The sequence below is a fragment of the Emys orbicularis genome, chromosome 1 (assembly GCF_028017835.1).
Source record: "Emys orbicularis isolate rEmyOrb1 chromosome 1, rEmyOrb1.hap1, whole genome shotgun sequence".
In the NCBI taxonomy this organism is placed as follows: domain Eukaryota; kingdom Metazoa; phylum Chordata; order Testudines; family Emydidae; genus Emys; species Emys orbicularis.
Window position 1 is genome coordinate 150,242,823 of NC_088683.1, and position 24,001 is coordinate 150,266,823.

Here is a 24,001-nt window from a genome sequence, read left to right on the forward strand (position 1 = left end):
TGCCAGGGAGCCTCCTCTAGCCAGGATCACTGGGCCTGTGATCCTGCAGAGAGCGGGGGACCTGAGCACCCTGGGGTCCCGCCAGACACTGCTGGGCTGGGTCCTGCGAGGGAGGGGGAGGGATTGATGCCACTGGGCCTGATTCTGCTGCCACCCCATATTTATGACCCAGCGGCTCTGCCCCCTCCCCCCCGGGTGGCTGCCCCACTTGCCTGCCCTAGTTACGGCCCTGTCCCCAGCCCAGATCTGCCTCCCCCCCGCAACTCCTCCACTCTGCCTCCAGCCCAGCTCCAACCCCAGCCGCAGCTCCACTCGGTCCCCAGCTCTGCCTTCAGCCCATGCTCCTCTGCTGAGCCATCTGTGCAGTAGTGGGGGGGGGGGGGGGGAGGGAGGAGGAAGAGGAGAGATTCCATTACTGCTAACAGGGGGCACAACAGGAGAAGTTTGGACACCACTGCTTTATTGACAAAGTGTATGGAACTAGGAAAAACAAAGTTGCAATTTCCATGTGTCCTGTCTTATGTCTGCATTTGATTGATGTGAACCACAAGACTGAAATTATAACATCTTGAACCAGGAATGAGTTAAATGAATGGCAGGTGGCTATATGTTATGAGGTTGTCACAAGAAAACAACCCATGGTCAAAGGAGCTGCTCTGCCTTTGTTCATTTCTCACCCAGCAGCACCATGCTGGTAATTCTCTGCATAATGAGCTGTTTCTGTCTGCATGAGAACAGCCTGATGATCTCCATTTTATGTGGAGATGGGAGGAGCTGCTCTCTCTGAGGATTGTGGGGGGAAGGAGGGAGGTTTTTATAGAGGGAGAAGATGACTCTGAAGCACTGTGTCTAAACTGCTGGCACAGAAATACTCAGCCAAGTGCTCCATCTTCACAGAGGTGATGTTCAAGTTGTTGCCGGCACAGAGGGCCCGAGGCAAAGCAACAGCGGGGTTCGTTGCCCGGTGTGCTTTGCGCCAATAAACACACCAGGGGGAGAAGCAAACAAAGTTTATTTGGGATCCCAAAGCGGTGCTAGGAGACAGGCACGTCTCAGATCAAGCACACTAACAGAAACAGTTTTTCTTCTTTTATACATTTTGCAGTTAAGCCTCACCCCCCCTTTCCCCTCCCTTCCTCCCCCTCTACCCCTCCCTTCCCTGGTAACAGTTACTAAGCAAATAGCAAGTACATTTAAGCAGTTCAGTCATTCTTGGCAGCTATAAGTTTAGCTCGTTAGTAACTTCTTTAAACCGTTATCTTGTCCTTTTTCACTTTGAACTGTTATTTTCCCTTTAGCCAGAAACATGCAGGCCTCATTATTACCGCTTGATACCAGTGTGAGCAGGTGGTTGCACACAGATAACTGGTTGCTTACATATTCCAATTGCACCTGGCTTTTGAGGTTGATTAGAGTTTAAACATGGAAGGATAGAGTTTGGTTCACTTAGGCCTAGTGCAGGAAGGCTTCATTGACACTTAGTGGCCTTCCACCCTCCCGAGTTACCTAGGGTGATGCCTAGTGACGTCAACAAAGTCAAAGACATCGATCTGTGGCCGGGAGGATGTGAATCCATCTTTAATATCACCTTTCTCCTTGTTATCTACAGTAACTGAGTAATAGATCAGCTGCAGCCCCTTCCCCTGCTGCTGCTGATACCAGTACATATAACTATGACTATCAGTTTGTCTGCATGTCAGCTGGGCTGTCTGTCCTCTCTTCAGTACCAGGCTTGGTGTTTGGGTGATTTTAGCATCTGTGTGTTCTGTGAGACAAAACAAAAGAAACAAACACAGTTAAACAAAGGAGCTGTATCCTGCAGACACCAGAACGGGGATTTCACGGCTCTACTGATGACTTACTTGCTCCCAAGATGCCCAGGGCCACTGTGCACCAGACTAACAACATCCCCATCTCTGGGGCAGTGATCAGTGAGCTGAGCAGCATTTGCCCAGCAGAGGGTTTTATATGGCTCTGCTCTATAGGGCTGTTTCTGCACCAATAGGCACAAGGTGGTCACACACTTCAGAGCTGGTGTAGGTCGAGCTTATTGCACACACATGGCCATGGACAGAGAGCTTGTTTTATGTGGAGACTAGAATTAAAAAATAAAATACTTGCTGTTGAATATCACTTTAATGAGTAGTTTTGTAACATGACTACATTTGCCCACTTTTAAGAAAGTGAGACAAATGAGCTTCTGTTCCAAACTCAGTGTATCCCTTATTTATTAACACAGTCCCTATTTGGTGGTGGTGGGGGGGGGGTGTCCTAAAGCCCCCAACCCCGCAGCTGTGTCTGCCCACTACACGTCAGGAGCTTTTTGCATCATTCCATTCCACCCCCACAAGCTTCCTGTGTGCCTCCCCCACACCATCCATCTCTACTTCAGGGACTCCCTGCAACTCATTCCCCTCAGTATCGCCGCTCCACCCCCAGGCTCTGAGTGCCTCCTAATGCCTCCTACCTTACCAGGGCCCCCCATTTCTCCCCTATAATAGTGGTTCTGAGTGTACCTCCATTTCCTCTACCCCCCAGTATTTTCTTCCCCCCTTGCCAGGTGCTGTGCACACTCTATTCCCTTCTTCGCATGGGCAGTGGAGGGGCTGGCTCCTTCTCCCACCTCTTCTGCCCATGGCCCTGCCCACACTCCACCCCTGCTCCGCCCATAGGCCCCACCCCCTTCCTGTGTGCCCCCCCCCACAGCTGCATCGCTACTCACCCCCCCGCCCGCTGCTCGCCACATCCCTCCTCATCCTCCCCCCCCCCCCCCGTGTGGGGGAGAGGGGTGCGGCAAGCAGCAGGGACTCCGGAGAGGGTGGGGTGGGGTGGAGGAGAGGAGGAAGACTCACTAGGTAGCAACAGCAGGCAATGGAGGCCTTGGGGAAGGGGCAGAGCAGGAAGGGTATGAGGCAGGAGTTAGTGGCTGCCATCAACCAGTTGTTTGATCTATAAACAGCTACAGTACAGAGGTAGTAGAGGCTGTGGCTGTGCTGAAGAGCTGGCCAGGACTCCATTAGCCTTGAGCTTGAGCCCAGGCTTACACTGCAGTATAGACCTACCCCATGTGTCTCACATTTTCTTCCTCTGGGTTTTCCAGTTTTCCTGAAAATCAATAGATTTCCAGAAACTGATGCCAAGAACTTTTCCTGAGATTTTGGAATTGATTGAATGTTGTGTTCAAACTAGGGCTGTCAAGCTATTAAAAAAATTAATCGCGATTAATCGCACAATTTAAAAAATCATTAATTGTGTGATTAATCGCACTATTAAACAATAATAGAATACCATTTATTTAAATATTTGTGGATGTTTTCTACATTTTCAGATATATTGATTTCAGTTACAACGTAGAATACAAAGTGTACTGTGCTCACTTTATATTTATTTTTATTACAATTATTTGCACTGTAAAAAAACAAAATAAATAGTATTTTCCATTCACCTTATACAAGTACTGTAGTGCAATCTCTTTATCATGAAAGTTGAACTTACAAATATAGAATTATGTACAAAAAACCTGCATTCAAAAATAAAACAATGTAATATTTTAGAGCCTGAAAGTCCACTCAGTCGTATTTCTTGTTCAGACAATCTCTCAGACAAACACGTTTATTTACATTTGCAGGAGATAATGCTGCCCGCTTCTTGTTTACAATATCACCTGAAAGTGAGAACAGGCATTCACATGGCACTGTTGTAGCCGGAGTCGCAAGATATTTATGTGCCTGATGCGCTAAAGATTCATATGTCCCTTGATGCTTCAACCACCATTCCAGGGGACATGTGTCCATGCTGATGATGGGTTCTGCTCGATAACAATCCAAAGCAGTGCGGACCAACTCATATTCATTTTCATCATCTGAGTCAGATGCCACTGACTAGGGTGACCAGATGTCCCGATTTTATAGGGACAGTCCCGATATTTGGGGCTTTTTCTTATATAGGCTCTTATTACCCCCACCCCCATCCCAATTTTTCACACTTGCTGTCTGGTCACCCTACCACTGGCAGAAGGTTGATTTTCTTTTTTGGTGGCGTGGGTTCTGTAGTTTCCGCATTGGAGTGTTGCTCTTTTAAGAATTCTGAAAGCATGCTCCAGACCTCATCCCTCTCAGATTTTGGAAGGCACTTCAGATTCTTAAACCTTGGGTCGAATGCTGTAGCTATCTTTAGAAATCTCATATTGGTACCTTCTATGCGTTTTGTCAAATCTGCGGTGAAACTGTTCTTAAAATGAACAACGTGCTGGGTCATCATCCGAGACTGCTATAACATGAAATATATGGCAGGGGACATATAATTCTCCCCCAAGGAGTTCAGTCACAAATTTAATTAATGCATTATTTTTTTAACGAGCGTCATCAGCATGGAAGCATGTCCTCTGGAATGGTGGCCGAAGTATGAAGGGACATACGAATGTTTAGCATATCTGGCATGTAAATACCTTTTAATGCCAGCTACAAAAGTGTCATGCAAATACCTGTTCTCACTTTCTGGTGACATTGTAAATAAGAAGAGGACAGCATTATCTCCTGTAAATGTAAACAGTCTTGTTTGTCTTAGCGATTGGCTGAACAAGAAGTAGGACTGAATGGACTTGTAGGCTCTGAAGTTTTACATTTGTTTTGTTTTGGAGTGCAGTTATGTAACAAAAAAAAATCTACATTTGTAAATTGCACTTTCCCAAGAAAGAGATTGCATTACAGTATTTGTATGAGGTGAATTGAAAAATACTACTTCTTTTGTTTATCATTTTTACAGTGCAAATATGTGTAATCAAAAATAATATAAATTTTGATTTCAATTACAACACTAAATACAATATATATAAAATGTAGAAAACCATCCAAAATATTTAATAAATTTCAGTTGGTATTCTATTGTTCTATTGTTTAAGTCACTTAACTGCTCTTTGCCTTGGTTTCCCCATGTTTAAAATGGACAAGATACCTTCTTTGCATCACAGGACATTGTTGTGTAGTTATGCTGAGTGATGTCTGCAAAGCACTTTGAGACCCTCAGGTATTAAGTGCTCCAAAAGGGAAAAATAGGGTTATTCTCACACGATGGCCTACATGCATGGCAGATGTGTATCCTAGATCAGTGGTTTTCAGCCTTTTTTTCTCGCGACCCAGTTGAGGGAAATTGGTGATGCCTGCAACCCAACGGAGCTGGGGATGAGGGGTTTGGGGTATGGGAAGGGCTCAGGACTGGGGCAGAAGGTTGAGGTGCAGGGGTGAGGGCTGTGGGGTGGGACCAGGAATGAGGGGTTGACAGTGTGGGAGGGGGCTCAGGGCTGGGGCAGGAGGTTGGAGTGCAGGAGGGAGTCAGGGCTCTGGGCTGGGGGAGCAGGCTCTGGGGTGGAGCTGGGGATGAGGGGCTTGGGAAGCAGGAAGGGGCTCTGGGTTTGGAGGGGGGCTCAGGGCCTGGGCAGGGGATTGGGGCACGGGCTTACTTTGGGCGGTGTCATAACTATAAAGGGAAGGGTAACAGCCCTCCTGTGTACAATACTATAAAATCCCTCCTGGCCAGAGACTCCAAAATCCTTTTACCTGTAAAGGGTTAAGAAGCTCAGGTAACCTGGCTGACACCTGACCCAAAGGACCAATAAGGGGACAAGATACTTTCAAATCTTTGTGGGGGGAAGGCTTTTGTTTGTACTCTTTGTTTTGGGGGTTGTTCGCTCTTGGGACTAAGAGGGACCAGACATCAATCCATGCTCTCCAAATCTTCTGAACAAGTCTCTCATATTTCAAACTTGTAAGTAACAGCCAGGCAAAGCGTGTTAGGTTTATCTTTGTTTTCTCAACTTGTAAATGTACCTTTTGCTAGAGGGTTTACCTCTGTTTGCTGTAACTTTGAACCTAAGGCGAGAGGGGGTTCCTCTGGGCTCTTTGAATTTGATTACCCTGTAAAGTGATTTTCCATCCTGATTTTACAGAGATGCTTTTAACCTTTCTTTCTTTAATTAAAAGCCTTCTTTTTAGGAACCTGATTGATTTTTCCTTGTTTTAAGATCCAAGGGGATTGGATCTGGACTCACCAGGAATTGGAGGGGGGCGGGGAAGGGGAGGTGGGGAATGATTAATTCCTCCTTGTTTTAAGATCCAAGGGGTTTGGATCGGTGTTCACCAGGGAATTGGTGGAGGAGTCTCTCAAGGCTACCCAGGGAGGGAAAGGTTTTTGGGGGGAAGACAGAATTTCCCAAATGACTCAAACTATTTGGGTGGTGGCAGCAAAAGAAGATCTAAACTGGTAGTTAAGCTTAGAGGTTTCATGCAGGTCCCCACATCTGTACCCTAAAGTTCAGAGTGGGGAAGGAACCTTGACAGGCGGCTCCTGGTCAGCGACGCAGTGAGGGTGCTAAGGCGGGCTTCCTGCCTGTCCTGGTACCACGGACCGCACTGCGCCCCAGAAGAGGCCAGCAGTAGGTCTGGCTCCTAGGTGGAGGTGTGCAAGTGCCTACGCGCGGCTTTCGCCCAGAGGCACCACCCCCACAGCTCCCATTGGCCGAGAACCAGCCAATGGGTGTGCGGAGCTGGTGTTCAGGACGGGAGCAGTGCGTGGAGCCCCGTGGCCTCCCTGCCTAGGAGCCGGACCTGCTGCTAGCCGCTTTTCGGGCGCAGCGCGGTGTCAGAACAGGTAGGGACTAGCCTGCCTTAGCCGAGCAGCACCGCCGATGGGACTTTTAACGGCCCGGTCGGCGGTGCTGACCAAAGCCACCACGACCCAATTCCTTCCATTCCACCACCCAGTACTGAGTCGCAACCTGCAGTTTGAAAACCACTGTCCTACGTGGCTCTTCCCCATTCTCCTCTCTCCCTCTGGCTTCTCTCCAGCACTCACAGAGAATGTGCCTTGTCACTGTCCATGTGGTGGCAGCCAGCCTGCCACTTTCTATGCCAGGGCTGCAGAGAGACAAGGAACAGAAGAGGTTTATTTTGTAGAGTGAAGAGATGACTTTGAAGCTCTGCTGCTGCTGCTGAAGAAATACACAGCCAAGATGAGATGTTCAAGCGAAAGAAACCAGCCTGCGGCTGGTGGCCTCAAGCGACTCAGAATTTTGACTTTTTCTCTTTCTTCCTTATAGCTGAAGTAAAAGAGCAGCTGACACAGATCCTGCCGGTACCATAATATGTTGTAATAGAATCATAGAATATCAGGGTTGGAAGGGACCTCAGGAGATCATCAAGTCCAACCCCCTGCTCAAAGCAGGACCAATCCCCAACTAAATCATTCCAGCAAGGGCTTTGACCTTAAAAACCTCTAAGGAAGGCGATTCCACCACCTCCCTAAGTAACCCATTCCAGTGCTTCACCACCCTCCTAGTGAAAAAGTTTTTCCTACTATCCAACCTAAACCTCCCCCACTGCAACTTGAGACCATTACTCCTTGTTCTGTCATCTGCTGCGACTGAGAACAGTATAGATCCATCCTCTTTGGAACTCCCTCTCAGGTAGTTGAAAGCAGCTATCAAATCCCCCCTCATTCTTTTCTTCTGCAGACTAAACAATCCCAGTTGCCTCAGTCTCTCCTCATAAGCAAGGCTGGCTCCAGGCACCAGCTGACCAAGCACGTGCTTGGGGCAACCCCTTAGAAGGGGCGGCCAACGTTAGGGTGACGGGGGGCGCTCGCGGTGGGTTTTTGTTTTGTTTTTTGTTCGGCGGGGCGGTGCTCGAGGGGTTTTTTTTGTTTCAGCCGGGCTGGGGGGGGGGGCCTTCGGCAGCCCGGCGCGATGCACCGGGGGGTTCGGTGGCCCGGCCCGGCACTCGGGGGAGGCGGGGGTTTGGGCAGCCCGGCCCAGCCCGGCGCTTGGGTGGGGGTGGGAGTTTGGCCGGCCCCGCCCGGCGCAGTGTTCCGGGGGTTTGGGTGGCCTGGTGTGGCGCTCTGGGGCGGGGGTTTCGGCGGTACGGCGAGGCGCTGGGGGGGGGAGGCGGGGGTTTGAGCGGCCCGGCACTCCGGGGGGGCGGGGGTTTGGGCAGCCCGGCGCGGCGCTCGGGGGGAGGGCGGGGGTTTGAGCGGCCTGGCGCTCCGGGGGTTTGGGTGGCCTGGCGCGGCGCTCGGGGGGGAGGGTCGGCGGCGTGGTGCTGGGGGGGGTTGTTATGGCGGGGCGGCGCTCTTCTTTTTTGCCTGGGGCGGCAAAAAAGTTAGAGCCGGCCCTGCTCATAAGTCATGTGCCCCAGCCCCCTAATCATTTTTGTTGCCCTCCGCTGGACTCTCTCCAATTTTTCCACATCCTTCTTGTAGTGTGGGGCCCAAAACTGTACACAGAACTCCAGATGAGGCCTCACCAGGGCCGGCTCCAGGCACCAGGCACCCAAGCACGTGCTTGGGGCGGCACCTGGTAAGGGGCGGCGGGAGGAGCGCGGCGCGGCATTCCGCGGGGGGGGGGGGGCGCTCCGGCGGCGCTCGGCGGGGGGGGGCGGCGCTCGGCGGGGGGGGGGCGGCGCTCGGCGGGGGGGGGCGGGCTCCAGCGGCGCGGCGCTCGCGCTGGTGGGGGGCGGGTTCCGGCGCGCGGCAGTCGGCGGGGGCGGGCTCCGGCGCGCGGCGGGGGGGGGCGGCGCGGGCGTGATGCTGGAGGGGGGGTTCCGGCGGCGCTCGGCAGTGGGCGGGGGCGGGCTCCAGCGGCGCGGCGCTCGGCGGGGGGGGCGGCGCGGGGCTCGCGCTGGGGGGGGGGGTTTCCGGCGGCGCTCGGCACGGGGGGCGGGCTCCGGCGCGTGGCGTTCGGCGGGGGGGCTGCGCGGGGCTCGGCGCTCGGCTGGGGGGGGTTCCGGCGGCGCTTGGCGCAGGGGGGGGGGGCTCCGGCGCGCGGCGGGGGGGCGGCGCGGGGGGGGCAGCGCTCTGGGGGGGGGTTCCGGCGGCGCTCGGCGGGGGGGGCGGCGCGGCGCTCGGCTGGGGCGGGGCGGCGCTTTTTTTTGCTGCTTGGGGCAGCAAAAAAGCTAGGGCCGGCCCTGGGCCTCACCAATGCCGAATAGAGGGGAATGATCACATCCCTCGATCTGTTGACAATGCCCCTACTTATACAGCCCAAAATGCCATTAGCCTTCATGGCAACAAGGGCACACTGTTGACTCATATCCAGCTTCTCATCCACTGCAACCCCTATGTCGTGCTCAGAGGTTTGCTGACATTTCAGATAGGCAGTATGTCCTCTCTCCAGGGGTTATTTTATCATCTGTTTCTCCTGTAGAAGGAAAAAAACAAAACACACAAGACAGACATAATGAAACAGTCATGTCCAAGGGAAACATTTAGAGCCAAATCCTGCAAATGCTAAGATGGGTATTCCACTTCCCAGACTTAAACTTACTTGCTCCCCAGAGATACATGGCTAGACACCAGCCTATGCACATCCCCATCTCTGTCTCACTGAGCAGGGGTCAGTCCCCCAGCATGGGGTTTTATGTAGCTCTAGTCCACAGCTCTGGTTCCTTCCTAGCACTGGTGATCAGAGTCTGTTTGTGTTTCCCAAAGATGTAGGGGGCACCCCCTGGGGAGGGGTCATCGTAACCTCTGTACTCCTGGCTAGGTTTTGAAGAGTCCCAGACTTCTCAATGGCTGATGTGGACAGACTGCAGGCTGCCTTTCCCCTTTGGTAATCCTGGTGGTTATATCTCCAGCAACATTTTATGGACTGGTGTGGGGGGTGGGGCAGAGAGGGAAACTGCTGTCCCCATTGGTTGGATGGAATATAACAGACCAGTCATTTACATGTGAGGGAGATTCCACTAGCATCTGAATAAACAGAGCTGCTCCTTAACATAATGGGGAAGAAATCTGTGTTTTGGGAAGCTTGTGAGATCCTGTGTCCACTCATATGTGTGCGGTGAGCTCAGAACCATAGGGGCCTGCATATTTCTTGACACATGAAAAAGGATCATGGTGGTTAAAGCAGAGGACTGGATGTGACAATACATAGTATTTATTCCACTGCCACTGAGTTCCTTTTTTGCACGTGTGAATGTCACTTAACTTCTCTGTGCCTCAGTTTCCCCATCTGTAAAGTGCAGACAAGAATCCTTCCCTGCCTTACAGGACAGTGTTGTGGAGCTATACTCAGTAATGTCTGTAAAGCACTTTGAGACCCTCAGGTATTAGGGGCTCTGCAAGGGCAAAATATTGTTATTCTCACACGACTGCCTATGCGCATGGCAGGGGTGTATCCTAGATGGCTCCCCCTTCCCTGTCTCACAGGCTTCTCTCCAGCACCCACACAGAATTAGCCTTGTTGCTTCCATGTGGTGGCAGTCAGCCTGCTGCTTCCTGTGCTGGGGCTGCAGAGAGACAAGGAACAGACGAGGTTTTTGTAGAGGCAGGAGGTGACTCTGAAGCGCTGTGTCTAAGCTGCTGGCACAGAAATACACAGCCGAGTCCTCTGGCTGCACAGACGAGATGTTCAAGCGAAAGAGATCAGCCTGCGGCTGGTCGGCCTGGAAGCGATCAGTAATCTTTCCTTTTTCACTTTCTTTTTTGTTGTAGAAACTAATGAGGAACTGCATTCCCTGACCTGGATCCTGTCGGTACCATAACATGTAGCTGTGCCCATAGGACTGCTGACATCTCAGATAGGCAGGGTGTCCTCTCTCCAGCACCAGACTTGGTGTTTGGGTTATTTTAGCATCTGCTTGGTCTATCGGGCAAAGAGAAAAGACAAACACAAAAACAATCAGCTCATTTAGAGATGAATTCTGCAAATACTATGACATGGATTTCAATGTCTTACTTGCTCCCAAGAGACACATGGCTACACACCAGACTATGCACACCCCCATCTGTGTCTCACTGATCAAGGTGGCAGTCCTCTAGCATGGGAAGGGACCAGAGCTACTAAAACCCCAGCACTGATGGGCGGGCTCTGGGCCACATTTGGGGGAGGGGGAGAGGACATGCTCTGGGGAGGGCTGGTTATCTCATGCTGAGACCCTGGCTAGGTGTTCAAGATTCCTAACTGGGGAAGCTGGGCAGGGCATCAGGTTAATCTCCTCTCATCTCTCAGGGACAGAGAATCTAATTTACACCTGAATATTCCATCTGAGGCTATATCTATATTACCGCGGTAAGTCGACCTACGCTACGCAACTCCAGCTATGTGAATAACGTAGCTGGAGTCGATGTACCTTAGGTGGAGTTACCGCGGGGTCTACACCTCAAGGGTCGACAGGAGAAAATCTCCCGTCGACTTACCTTACTCTTCTCGTCGGGGGTAGAGTACAGGGATCGACTGGAGAGTGATCTGCAGTCGATTTGGCGGGTCTTTACTAGACCCGCTAAATTGACCGCCGGTGGATTGATCTCAGGGTGTCGATCCCCGCTGTAGTGTAGACCTGCCCTGAGACAGGGTGAAAGCAAATTCAATTAATGATCTCCTCCAAAGGGCTGCGGCCCCCACTGCTTGTGCAGCGCCCTGTAATGTCATGCTCAGGACACCCAGAACTGTAAAACACTGTCACCCCTCTGCCTCTGCTTCACCAACAAACTCTTCAAGACTCTCCCAATCCGAACCTTACTTTGCAGGTAACACTCAGCAAACCCAAGTTCCTAAGTTCCCCCCAAGATGTCTCCAAGCTGTGTTCGGTCCCTCTCACTAGACACTCACAGAAATTATTGAGTTTGCTGCCTCCAAAGAGACTGTGCACACACTAAGTTGCCACCTTCTGATTGCAGAAAACTGAACACCTTTGTCCCACCCCCTGCCCCAAGGCCCTGCCACCACTCACTATATCCCACCCTCCTCACTCATTCTCCCCTACCCTCACTCACTTGCTCATTTTCACTGGGCTGGGGCAAGGGGTTGGCGTGCGGGAGGGGGTGAGGACTCCGGTTAGGAGTGTGGGCCCCAGGGTGGGGCCAGGGATGAGGGGTTTGGGGTGCAGGAGGGAGCTCCAGACTCATGGGTGGGACCAAGGGTTTTGGAAGGTGGGAGGGGACTCTGGGCTGAGGCATGTGTTGGGGTGTGGGAGGGGGGTGAGAGCTCCAGTTGGGGTGCAGGCTCTGGGGTGGGGCCAGAAATGAGGGGTTCAGGATGCGAGAGGAGCCTCTGGGCTGGGGCAGGGGTTTGGGGTGCAGGAGGGGACTCCGGACTGGGGCCGAGGGGTTTGGAGTGTGGGAAGATGCTCAGGGCTGGGCCCAAGGGGTTTGGAATGAGGAAAGGGGAGTGGGGGGCAGACTCTGGGAAGGAGTTTGGGTGTGGGAGGGGGTTCAAGCCTGGGGCAGGGGGTTGGGATGCAGGGTTACATCTCTGGGAGGGAGTTTGGGTGCAGGAGGGGGCTCAGGGCTGGGGCAGGGGGGTTGGGGAGGATGCGCTTACCTCAAGCAGCTCCTGGAAGCAGCCGGCATGTCCCTCTGCCTCCTAGGCACAGGGGCAGCCAGGGGTCTTTGTGCACTGCCCTCGTCCGCAGGCACTTCTCCAGCAGCTCCCATTGGTCGTGGTTCCCGGCCAATGGGAGCTGCGGAGCCAGCGCTCGGGGCAGTGCCTGCGCTGTGGGCAGGGGCAGTGCACAGAGTCCCCCTGGCCGCCCTTGAACCTAGGAGCCAGAGGGATATGCCAGCTGCTTCCTGGAGCTGCGCGGAGCTGGCCACTGCAGCCAATCGGAATTTTAATGGCCTGGTCAGCCATGCTGACCGGAGCCGCCAGGGTCCTTTTTCAACCAGGCATTCCGGTCGAAAATCGGATGCCTGGAAAGTCAACCCTATAGCCTGCTAGGTTAGCTATAGACTCACCCTTCACTTTGATACACAGCACTGAGATGGTTTTGTAATAAAACAAGAGTAAATTTATTAATCAAGAACAGAGATTTAAGGGATTACAAGCAAGAGAAAAAGAGACAAGGATGGATACAAATAAAACAAAATAAAACCCACTTTCTAGTGACTAAAAGTTAATCTAACCAAGTTACAATCTTTATCTAAAGCAATTTCCTTACTCACATCAAGTTACCGGCATCTCGAGCCCTACAGACTAGGGGATCCAATTTTTATGGGCTCAAAAGGTGCTATCCTCAGTGATGGATGCTAAAATGGAGTTTTGCTTCTACTTATAGTTCCCTAAACTCATTGTTTTGTCCTCCAGCATGATAAATGAATTCCCCTTGTTTGGCTTGATGGCTTTGTTTACCTCATATGTAAATGTGCTTTAATTGTTGTCTGCCTGTAACCAAGCTATCAGATAGGCAAATATACAATACTGCATGTCACCAATTTACATATGATATCTTACCTGACACCTTTGAAATCCATATTATGACAACAGTGTGTGGGGCAATGAGTGTGTCAGGCCTGATGAGAGTTAAATTTTGGGGGACCCTCTGCCTGTTGGCAGTGAGAGGCTTCCCAGGGTCATACCTCCCCTCTTACAATGCTACAGGAGGGTCAGCCATGGTAAACCATAGGCAGCAGACCAAAACCTTCTTTCCTGTCTGGGAGAAAACCTGTTTCCCCCTTTGTTTCATCAAAGACTTTAAAGCATAATATCAGTGAGTAGCCATAATTCCCATACAGTATTAATGCATACATTTCACAAGGATATTTTTCAGCAATTTGTCGCCAGATTTCATAGAATACTTTACTCAATACACTTTAATAGTACAAAAATATTGTACACAATCAGTTGATTCAATTGCTTATTCTTTGTGGTTCAGACTCCTTTTCTGCCCCAGCGTGTCTCTACACCAGTGGTTCTCAAACTTTTTTTTTCCACAGACCACTTGAAAATTGCTGAGGGTCTCGGCAAACCACTTAATGATCTTTCCAAATGTTGTTTGTACTGTTAGCTAACTATTGTAAAGTGCTTTGGATAAAAGTGCTATATAAAAATACCTTAATAATAATTAATGTTTTTTGTTCTACAAATAAAAGCACACCATTCATATTTTAATATCAGTAGTTTTACCTTTCAAATGCGAAGATGTGCCCTCTGTGCCTCGCTGGGGCAGCCCCCGAGCTGGGGCTGGGAAGGAGGGCCATCTCTCCCTGGCAGCCACAGCCCTGGAGCTGGGGAAAGTCGCCTCTTTCTCTGGCCACCGCAGCCCTGCACATCCCAAATTCCCCCCACCCCCTCTTCACACCCCACTGCCACCTCCCGCCTACCCCCTATTCCTCCAAAGGCCACCACCTCACCTTACATGTGCATCTTCTCCAGGATCCAGGCACCTAATTAGTGGAGCCATGCCTGCGCGGCTCCACTAATTAGGTGGGTGGCCCTTCATTCTCTTGTGTGTGGCTGCCCAGGTGCACACCTTAGAGCGAACTATCCATGGACCACCTGAATAGAGCTCGCGGACAACTGGTGGTCAACAGACCAGAGTTTGAGAACCTCTGCTCTACACTGATTGTGACACACACCCTGGTTATCTGCCCAAATCCTGGTGCGCGGCTTGAACTCAGGAGTTTCTGGCAAGGGTGCTAACTGCTGAGCAACATGTCCCTTATCGGCTGAAGCATTGGAGAAACAACTGGTATTCTATGCCCTCTTCACTGGAGCTGGTTGGAATAGTACCAACACAACATTTTGTCATCAAAATATGTTGTTTTTTCAAAGCCAAAACATTGCAGAAACATATTGATTTCAACAATGTTTTGATGGGAAGGTTTCTGAGGTCTAGGATGGAATGTCCGGTCACTCCCCAAGAGAGACAGAGGGTATGTCTAGTTCATGTAGACATAGCCAAGCTAGCTTTAATCTTGCTAGATCAAGTACTGAACAGTGAAGCCTCAGTAGCAAAAAACTTCAGCACAGACTATCCCTGTTATTACCCAGAGTTCCGGGCAAGCTTGTACAGCCTGGGCTCAATTGCGTGCTAGCATGGCTTCACTGTTCAGGAACCAGAGTTAACTAAATTAAAGCTAGCTCAAGTATCTCAGCTCGAGCTGCATTCACACCCCATGACTACAGTATAGACGTACACAGAGAGAGACCCACATCAAAAACTGCACCTTTTCAACTTGAAAATGGACATTTTCAAACAATTCCATTTTGCAGAAACATGTGATCATTTTGTTTTCATTCCAATGCAAAATGAAAATAAATTTTGAAAGCTCAAAAGTTATCCTAAAAGAGAATTGTCGTTCTCCAGCTAGTTCTACTCCTGACACAACAGCTCTGATTCCCTCAGGTAGAGGAGGAGCACCACCTAGAGGCTGTGAAGGGATTTTTACAGGAACATACCTTTCAAGCCGTGACTTTTGGTAGTTGTGGCCCAGTCTAGGGCATCTGACCAATTACATTTTAAAAAGTAATAGTATCCAACCCCTGTGCTGCTGTTTCTTGCTATCCCATGTTGTGATTTTCTTTTATGTCAACTCAGCTGTGATCAAATGTGTGTACGACACTAAAATCAACACGGCAGCAAATAGCCAGGGGGACAGAACCAAAGTACAGTGACCTCGACAGACTGCAGCAGAGGGAGCTGCAGGCAATGGGAGGAGACATATTCCCAATAGATATAAAGTCACAATGCAGGTAAAAACTGGAGGGATGTAACCAGGCAGCCTCTCCCATCACATTAAAACAAATTCATTTTACTCTTGTCTTCTTCATACTGTCCTAATTATTGTACCCTACTGTGATAGTGGCCACTGGCAAGGAGTGAGATGAGGCAGTTGGGAGGGGAGGTGTCCATGTGATAGGAAGTGGTCCATGAATGGAACAGTATTAGTTTGAGAACAGCAGCCATACGGCCCATTCTCCGGGGCTTTGTCCAGGTCTAGTTTTAAATAACTCAAGAAATGGAGCTTCCAACCCCTCCTTTAGGTTGTAACAGATGGTATTCTTATACAATATTATCTTGCTATCCTGCCTGTTATTCATTTGTTCTTAGTTCCATCACTTCCAAGGATACAGCTTTTCTCTGACCTTGGATTGGTAGATGCTGCCACCACCCAAGTGCAAAACCCCCCTTTGAGAACCCAGGAAGACGCACTTGGGAATTCTTTCCTGGGGGGGTACCGTCAAGCCCTTTCACCCCACCCCCCGGGAAGAGCTGAGAAAGAAAACAAAGAAAATCAGCTGTTGCCACCACTGAATTAAACAACGTGCACAAACCTCTTAGGACACAAAATCCAATCCTGTTCTTAAAAAAGGTAATTATTATTAAAAACAAAAAGAAAGAAAATACATCTAAAAACTCAGACTATTGCTAGATTTTAAAAAGAACCCCTTATAAGGATTAAGCATCAAAATAACTTTCTTGAGGTCCAGCTTAAAGGTTACAAGCAAAACAAAAGCTTCTGAGGTTAGCACAGAGGAGTCCACAAGCCATAAAGAAATAAAAAAGATAAACCTAATCATGTCTTCCTAGACATTTCCCGATCTACTTACATATCTGGGGTTTCAAATGAGTAGTTTCTATGTATGATCTGATGATTTTTTATACCTGGCTTAAAGCTTCTTACAGCATTGCTGCTCTGTGTCTCCTCTCCAGGAGAACAACCACAGACAGACAAAAGGAGAGTCTTGTTTCAATTTTAAAAAGTTCTAGCCTTCCCATTGGCTCTTTTGGCCAGATTCCCACTCACTTTCTTTTACCTATGCATGCAGTCAGACTTTTTAATCTTTTACAGGTAAAGCAAGCATAGAACAGCTACTAAAAGGGATTTTGGGGCGGCGATCACGGCGGTATTTCGGTGGCGGTACCTTCTGACGCCTCTGTGGGGGGGCGGCATTTCGGGGCGGGACTTTCCGCCGCCTAAGACGGCAGAAAAGCTGGTGGCGCTCCTGGCTGCTGGTGCCCAGTGAGCTGCTGGCTGCGATCTTCCAGCATGGCCAGGGCTTCCACATGCCCACCTGGTTGCCTTTGTCACTGCTGGTACCACCCCGCGTGTGCCTAGGAGCCTTGTAGCCTGCCCGGGCAATTTAAAAGGGCCCAGCGGGGGGCGGAGGGGGGGAGGTACTGTATATGAAAGTTGAAATCAAGGTTCTCCAGTTTACAGCCCAGGAGAGAGATGACGCTGAGTGGCCTGAAGGAGTCTACTATGAAGGGAAAAGCAATGGTGGCATAGATGAGATAAGCCTTTCCATGACCCTTGGGCATAAGCAGCAACAGCAAATCCAGGAGCTGTGCACCAGCTTCACGCCAATGTTTTCAGCCACCCCAGAACAGACAGAATGGGTGTATCACTCCATTAACACAGGTGATGCACGCCCAATTAGAGCCCAACCCTACCAAATGGCTCCTCAAGGCAAAACCGCAATAAAAAGGGAGATCAAGGACATGTTACAGATGGGTGTAATCCACCCCTCTGAAAGTGCATGGGCCTCTCCAGTGGTTCTGGTTCCCAAACCAGATGGGAAAATCTGCTTTTGCGTAGACTACCATAAGCTAAATGCTGTAACTCACCCAAAGAACTATCCAATGTCATGCACAAATGCACAAATGCACAAATGAGCTATTGGAAAAACTGGGACATTCATCTCCACCTTAGGCCTGGTCTACACTACGACTTTAATTCGGATTTAGCTGCTTTAATTCGAATTAACGCTTGACCCGTCCACACAACGAAGCCATTTAATTCAAATTAAAGAGCCCTTTAATTCGATTTCTGTACTCCTCCTCGACGAGAGGAGTAGCGTCAAAATCGGTATTGTTAATCCGAATTAAGGTTAGTGTGGCCGCAATTCGATGTTATTGGCAATTAGATGTTATTGGCTACCCACAATGCAACGCTCTGGAAATCGATGCTACTACGGTAGCTTGGACGCACACCACCGAATTAATGGTGCCTAGTGTGGCCGAATACATTCGAATTTATAAAATCGGTTTCCTAAATTCGAATTATATAAATTCGGATTAATCCTGTACTGTAGACATACCCTTAGACTTAACTAAGGTGTACTGGCAAGTGCCGCTAGATGACCCAGCCAAGGAAAGGTCAACCTTCATCACCCATGTAGGGCTGTATGAATTTAATGTGCTCCCTTTTGGACTGTGAAATGCACCCGCCACCTTCCAGAGACTGGTAGATGACCTGCTGGCTGGATTTGGGGAATTTGCAGTCGCCTACCTTGACAATGTGGCCATATTCTCAGATTCATCGGCAGAACACCTGGAACACCTCCAAGCTGTCTTCCAGCGCATAAGGAAGGCAGAATTAACCATTAAGGCCAAAAAATGTCAAATAAGCCTAAAAAGGGTAACGTACCTTGGACATCAGATGGGTCAAGGAACTATCAACTCCCTACAGGCTAAAGTAAATGCTATCCAAAATTGGCCTGTGCCTAAGTCAAAGAAGCAAGTCCAATCCTTCTTGGACTTGGCCGGGTATTACAGACAATTTGTACCACACTACAGCCAAATTGCTGAGGATATGGCTGATAGGTGGCACGACGGTGGATTTGGAAGGATGACTCTGCTGCCTGCAGGTTGGGGACGGGGTATATATACCCAACAACTCGAGGGTGGCACAAGAGGCCTTAAGGTAAGGGAGTGTTATCGAAGGGGAGGTCCTTGAGCATAGTCTGGATCTTCTTTGGAAACCCACTAGATTGCAGCCAGGAATCATGGTGGAGGACAACTCCCGAGGCCAGAGAGCAGGACGCAGTATCCACAGCATCAACTGCTGCCTGGAGAGTCACCTTGGTGACCAACTTGCCTTCATCCAGAAAGTGCTGGAAGTCCTGCTGCTTCTTCAAAGGGAGGAAGGCTTTGAAATCTGTGAGCCTCGAGTACGAGAGGAATTCATACTTGGCCAGGATGGCCTGATAGCTGGCAAGGTGGAATTGGAGGCCCACAGTGTAGACCTTGGGGCCCAGGAGGTCTAGCTTCTTAGCAGCATGACTGGGGGGAGTATTTTTAAAATGCTGCTGCCAGGTGCGTTGAGTTGCCACATGGACCACAAGAGAGTTAGGCGGTGGGTGAGAAAAAAGAAAGTCAGCCCTTTTGGAGGGGACAAAATACCAGCGTTCTGCCTGCTTGGGAGTAGAGGCACAAGCGGCCAAGGTGTGCCAGACCATCTGGGCCAGTTATAAAATGGCCTCATGAATAGGCAGGGCGGTGTGGGAAGGCTCAGGGGGTTGTAATATGTCCAGGAACTGGTTCCGGGGGTCCTGTACATCTTCCACAGGTAGGTTGAGGTCTGGAGTCATCCAGTGAAGCAGAACCTGGTATTGCAGGTGGTCATTGGGGCAGGAGGAAGGAGAGGGCCAGATGTGCAAGTCTGGATGATCCTGGAGAAATGGATGGAGCCGGAGGTGACGGCGGTGGACCAGTCACTGTAGTTGGTGGTGGGACCAATGGTGCTTTGACTTATGGTCCCTGAGTAGGGTTTCTTCGGTGCTGGAGCATCCAGATCGACGTGTGACTTCTCACCCGTCTCATGATTTGGGGAAGCAACACTGCATTTAGAGGCTGTCCCCGTGATGGGTCTTGGGCGGTTGTGGCAGTGCCAGCCGGGAAGGACCCAGAGAGGTGTGCACCGCTGGTGCATAGCTCCAGTCCGTTGGATCCATTGTCCTTGGATCTGGTTGCATGTGTGGGTGCATTGCCTCCTCCATAAGGAACTTGCGGAGGTGAAGTTCCCTGGCCTCTCAAGTCCAACCTGGAAAGGAGCAGCAGATGGAGCAGCGGGTGGCAATATGAGCTTCATCCTAGTGGTAAAGCCAATGTTGGTGCTTGTCGCTCACAGACAAGGACCGTGGGCACGAAGCAGTGTTTGAACCCGGCTTGCTTGGGCATAGTCCCTGGGCCGGTGGAGGAGTCCCCACAAGGGGAAAAGTCCAATGAAGGAGACCTATCGATGAACTAATGGGACAACTATATACAATTACAAAAAACTATGTACAGACAACGAGAAAAGAACAGTTCTCTTAGTGAGCTAAGAGCACCGAGGAACAGAGATTCCAACTCTGGCCATGTGGCAGTAAGAAGGAACTAGAGCAGCGTCGAGCCGCACAGCCTCTTAAAACCTCGGACATGCCACACAGTCAATGCATGACGCACTTGCGGGTCAATGGACACTGCTACGAACAGTTTCAGCTCCAGCGCATGGTGTGCTTGCGCACCCACATTTGGAATCCACATAGCGACCATCACATGAAGAAGAAATTCCATTTATACCTAGGCTGGTGAGTACATCACAGGGAATAATCCTGCAGCATCTGGAAAGGGGTTGCATCAGATGTGGCCTAGGACCTCTCTTCCATTGCAAATAGCTATGATGAATTATGAAACATGACACAGATGTTCCTCCTTCAAGAAAAGAAGGGAGAAGCTGGGTTTGTGGCTCACAGTGTCTGTGGGAGGGGTCAGTGCAGGGGACTGAGCTAGTGGATGAAACCTGATCTCAGCTCAGCTCCTCACAGTGACAGGGGGAGGGGGAGTTTTTGTCCAGGAGCTGCATCCGCCTGGCTCAGGCTAGGTCTACACTACCCGCCTGAATCGGCGGGTAGAAATCGATCTCTTGGGGATCGACTTATCGCGTCTCGTCAGGACGCGACAATCGATCCCCGAATCGACGCGCTTACTCCACCAGCGGAGGTGGGAGTAAGCGCCGTCGACTGGGAGCCGCGGCAGTCGATTTTGCCGCCGTCCTCACAACAGGGTAAGTCGGATCTGATACGTCGAATTCAGCTACGCTATTCGCGTAGCTGAATTTGCGTATCTTAAATCGACCCCCCCCCCCTGTAGTGTAGATGTAGCCTCAGTGTGTGGTTCCAGGCGCAGTAATACAGCCCCGTGTCATTGGGGAAGAGGCTGTCTGTGCTCAGGTTTCAGAGTAGCAGCCGTGTTAGTCTGTATCCGCAAAAAAGTTCTGCTGGGCCGGTCGGGCAGCTGTAAAGTGTTTCTCCGAACTGTCATCAATCAAATCCTTGCCTCAGTAGAGAAAGAGCATGTGCAGGGCTCCACCCTGGGGAGGCTGCTGGTACCAGTACATATAGAGGGTTGAACTGTAGCCTGGCAGGTAGCAGTCCAGCTGTACTGAGGAGCCAGGGGGCAGAGAAATGAATCGGGGGATCTGGTGGAGAGTCTGAGAGCGCCCGTCTGTGAATGAGACACAGAGATGAATGGAGAAAGAAAGAGGAAAGGAGTCTGAAAGAAAGAAGGCAGGTAAATGGGAATGAGAAATATCGCTCAGTTCTCCCCTTACAGTGCGGGAGGGTCAGGAGGGTGAGAAGCAGCCACAGCTGCTCCAGCATCTTCCTGCCCTGCAAACTCACTGATCCCAGAGCCGGACGCATCGTCTCTCTAAGGCCGGATATGCTACTCTTCAGACATTTGACACCAATATTCAAATTCTCCTTTCACATGTTCCCTCTCTCCTCCTCTTGACCCACAATTTGTGACTCTTTTTTCCGAGCCCCTTATATACCTTACTCTCTCCTTCTCTTTGACACTCCCCTCTGTTCCACTCTTCTCTTTCCAGTCTCCTCTCTCTATCCTGATCTTTGTCTCTTCTGCTGTCTTTCCCTCTTACAGCTCATGTAGAAATCACATTATTTTTGTGCCTATACCAATATTCTTGTCACTAAAACTCTCCTACCCAGCTTCGCCCACCAGTGGGCCTTTCCAACCCTTCCAGTTTTAGTCAGGTTATAAAATTTCACCCTCCAGGTACAGATCATCGTCTTTTCACCTTCCCTGTTCCTGGACCTTTCCCTCTAAATTGTTTCAAATGAGCTCTCTCTCTCTCTCTCTCTCTCTCTCTCTCTCTCTCATTCTCTCTCACACACACATACACAGAGAAGTGACAAAGCAGAAATATGCAGCATCCACCTTCCGTTCTGGCTAATCCAAGACGCTCCAAAGTACAAACCACTTTCCCAAGTAATTGTATTTAGAATCATCCAAACCAGGCTACCTAGGATACTGAGAACCCCCTAGCTTGGCTGGACGAGACTTGTGGCTTCCCCAATAGTTGCTCATGGCCTCTTTGGTCAGTGGCTGGTTCCCCTTTGACGTGCCAGCACCCAACACACTGCAGGGCCATAGATTATGGTGCATAACTTGGTATCCCTAATAATCCAGTGTGTGATTGAATGCTGGGCATGTTTTAAAGGGAAGGCAGTTGGGAGCAAGGCAGTAATAGGGGGCCATACATTTTAAGAGATGGGTGTCTTGGGGAGTGCACATAAAATAATGACAGGCACCTTCACTAATGTATCACCCCACCTACCAGTGGCAGCACAGGGCCACTAGATTAGTGAAGGAAGAAGGGACTTCTCTGCAGTGAAGAGAGGAGAGGCAGAAGGCAGGTGTCTGGCTGCAATGGGATAGCAGGCAGATATGGGTCTTATATTGGGAGGGGAAACTAAACTTGGGAGAAAAGGAATAGGAAGGGGGATCTAGATGGGGAGGTGCATGTCTGGCTTGTCCTGTACGTGTAGCTCTGCTTCTTGGCCTATGACCAAGCCAATCCAGTCCTATTGTCATTGCCATAATGAATACTACCTAGCAATCAAAGGTTAAATCATTAAAGGCCTGCCCCTGTTGCCATTGAAGTTAATGGACGAGCATCCATGACTCCAGTAGGAACAGGAGTTGCAAGCTCCCAACAGCCTTTGAGGTAATAAGGGTTTTACAGATGAAGAAACTGAGGCTGGAATAGGAAGAAGAACCTAGAAGTTCCTGGCCTCACCCTCAGTCAAACAGAAGATGCTGCTCTATTTGCACCTGTTATCACAGCATGGTCTCTAGAGTCGGCATTGTACCAAAATACCCATGAGGAAGATGGACATGCAGACAGATCCGAGAACCAGTGTAACATGATTACATCTCACCATGTTGGATGCTACATTGTTAGCAATACTAGCTGCTGTTCTAGAAGCTGCTGCTGCTGCCACACAGCAAAGAGCCCCACCAGTGACCTCTTTTCTCCCAATCCCACCCTTAGGGATGAGATAACTCAAAACTAAAGCACTGCACTGTGAGGCCAGGTTACTTTAGCAGAACTGTGTCACCTGCACTTCAACAGAGGGACTCTCTGCAGATGAGCAGTGAATGGAGTGAGGGTGACATACACTGGCAGCATATAGGAAATGTAACCTCTGAATCCTAGAGCCATGGTTCTAACATTGAGTCTGGTGGCACCTTAAAGACTAACAGATTTATTTGGGCATAAGCTTTCGTGGGTAAAAAACCTCACTTCTTCAGATGCATAGAGTGAAAGTTACAGATGCAGGCATTATATACTGACACATGGAGAGCAGGGAGTTACTTCGTAAGTGTAGAACCAGTGTTGACAGGGCCAATTCAATCAGGGTGGATGTAGTCCACTCCCAATAATAGATGAGGAGGTGTCCATTCCAGGAGAGGAAAAGCTGCTTCTGTAATGAGCCAGCCACTCCCAGTCCCTATTCAAGCCGAGATTAATGGTGTTAAATTTGCAAATGAATTTTAGTTCTGCTGTTTTTCTTTGAAGTCTGTTTCTGAAGTTTTTTTGTTCAATGATAGTGACTTTTAAATCTGTAATAGAATGACCAGGGAGATTGAAGTGTTCACTTACTGGCTTATGTATGTTACCATTCCTGATGTCCGATTTGTGTCCATTTATTCTTTTGCGGAGGGACTGTCCGGTTTGGCCAATGTACATGGCAGAGGGGCATTGCTGGCACATGATGGCATATATAACATTAGTGGATGTGCAGGTGAATGAGCCCTTGATGGTGTGGCTGATGTGGTAGGGTCCTCTGATGGTGTCGCTAGAGTAGATATGGGGACAGAGTAGGCAACGAGGTTTGCTACAGGGATTGGTTCCTGGGTTGGTGTTTCTGTGGTGTGGTGTGGTGTGTAGTTGCTGGTGAGTATTTGCTTCAGGTTGGGGGTTGTCTGTAAGTGAGGACTGGCCTGCCTCCCAAGGTCTGTGAGAGTGAGGGATCATTTTCCAGGATAGGTTGTAGATCGTGGATAATGCGCTGGAGAGGTTTTAGCTGGGGGCTGTATGTGATGGCCAGTGGTGTTCTGTTATTGTCCTTGTTGGGCCTGTCCTGTAGTAGGTGATTTCTGGGTACCCGTCTTGCTCTGTCAATCTGTTTCCTCACTTCCCCAGGTAGGTATTGTAGTTTTACGAA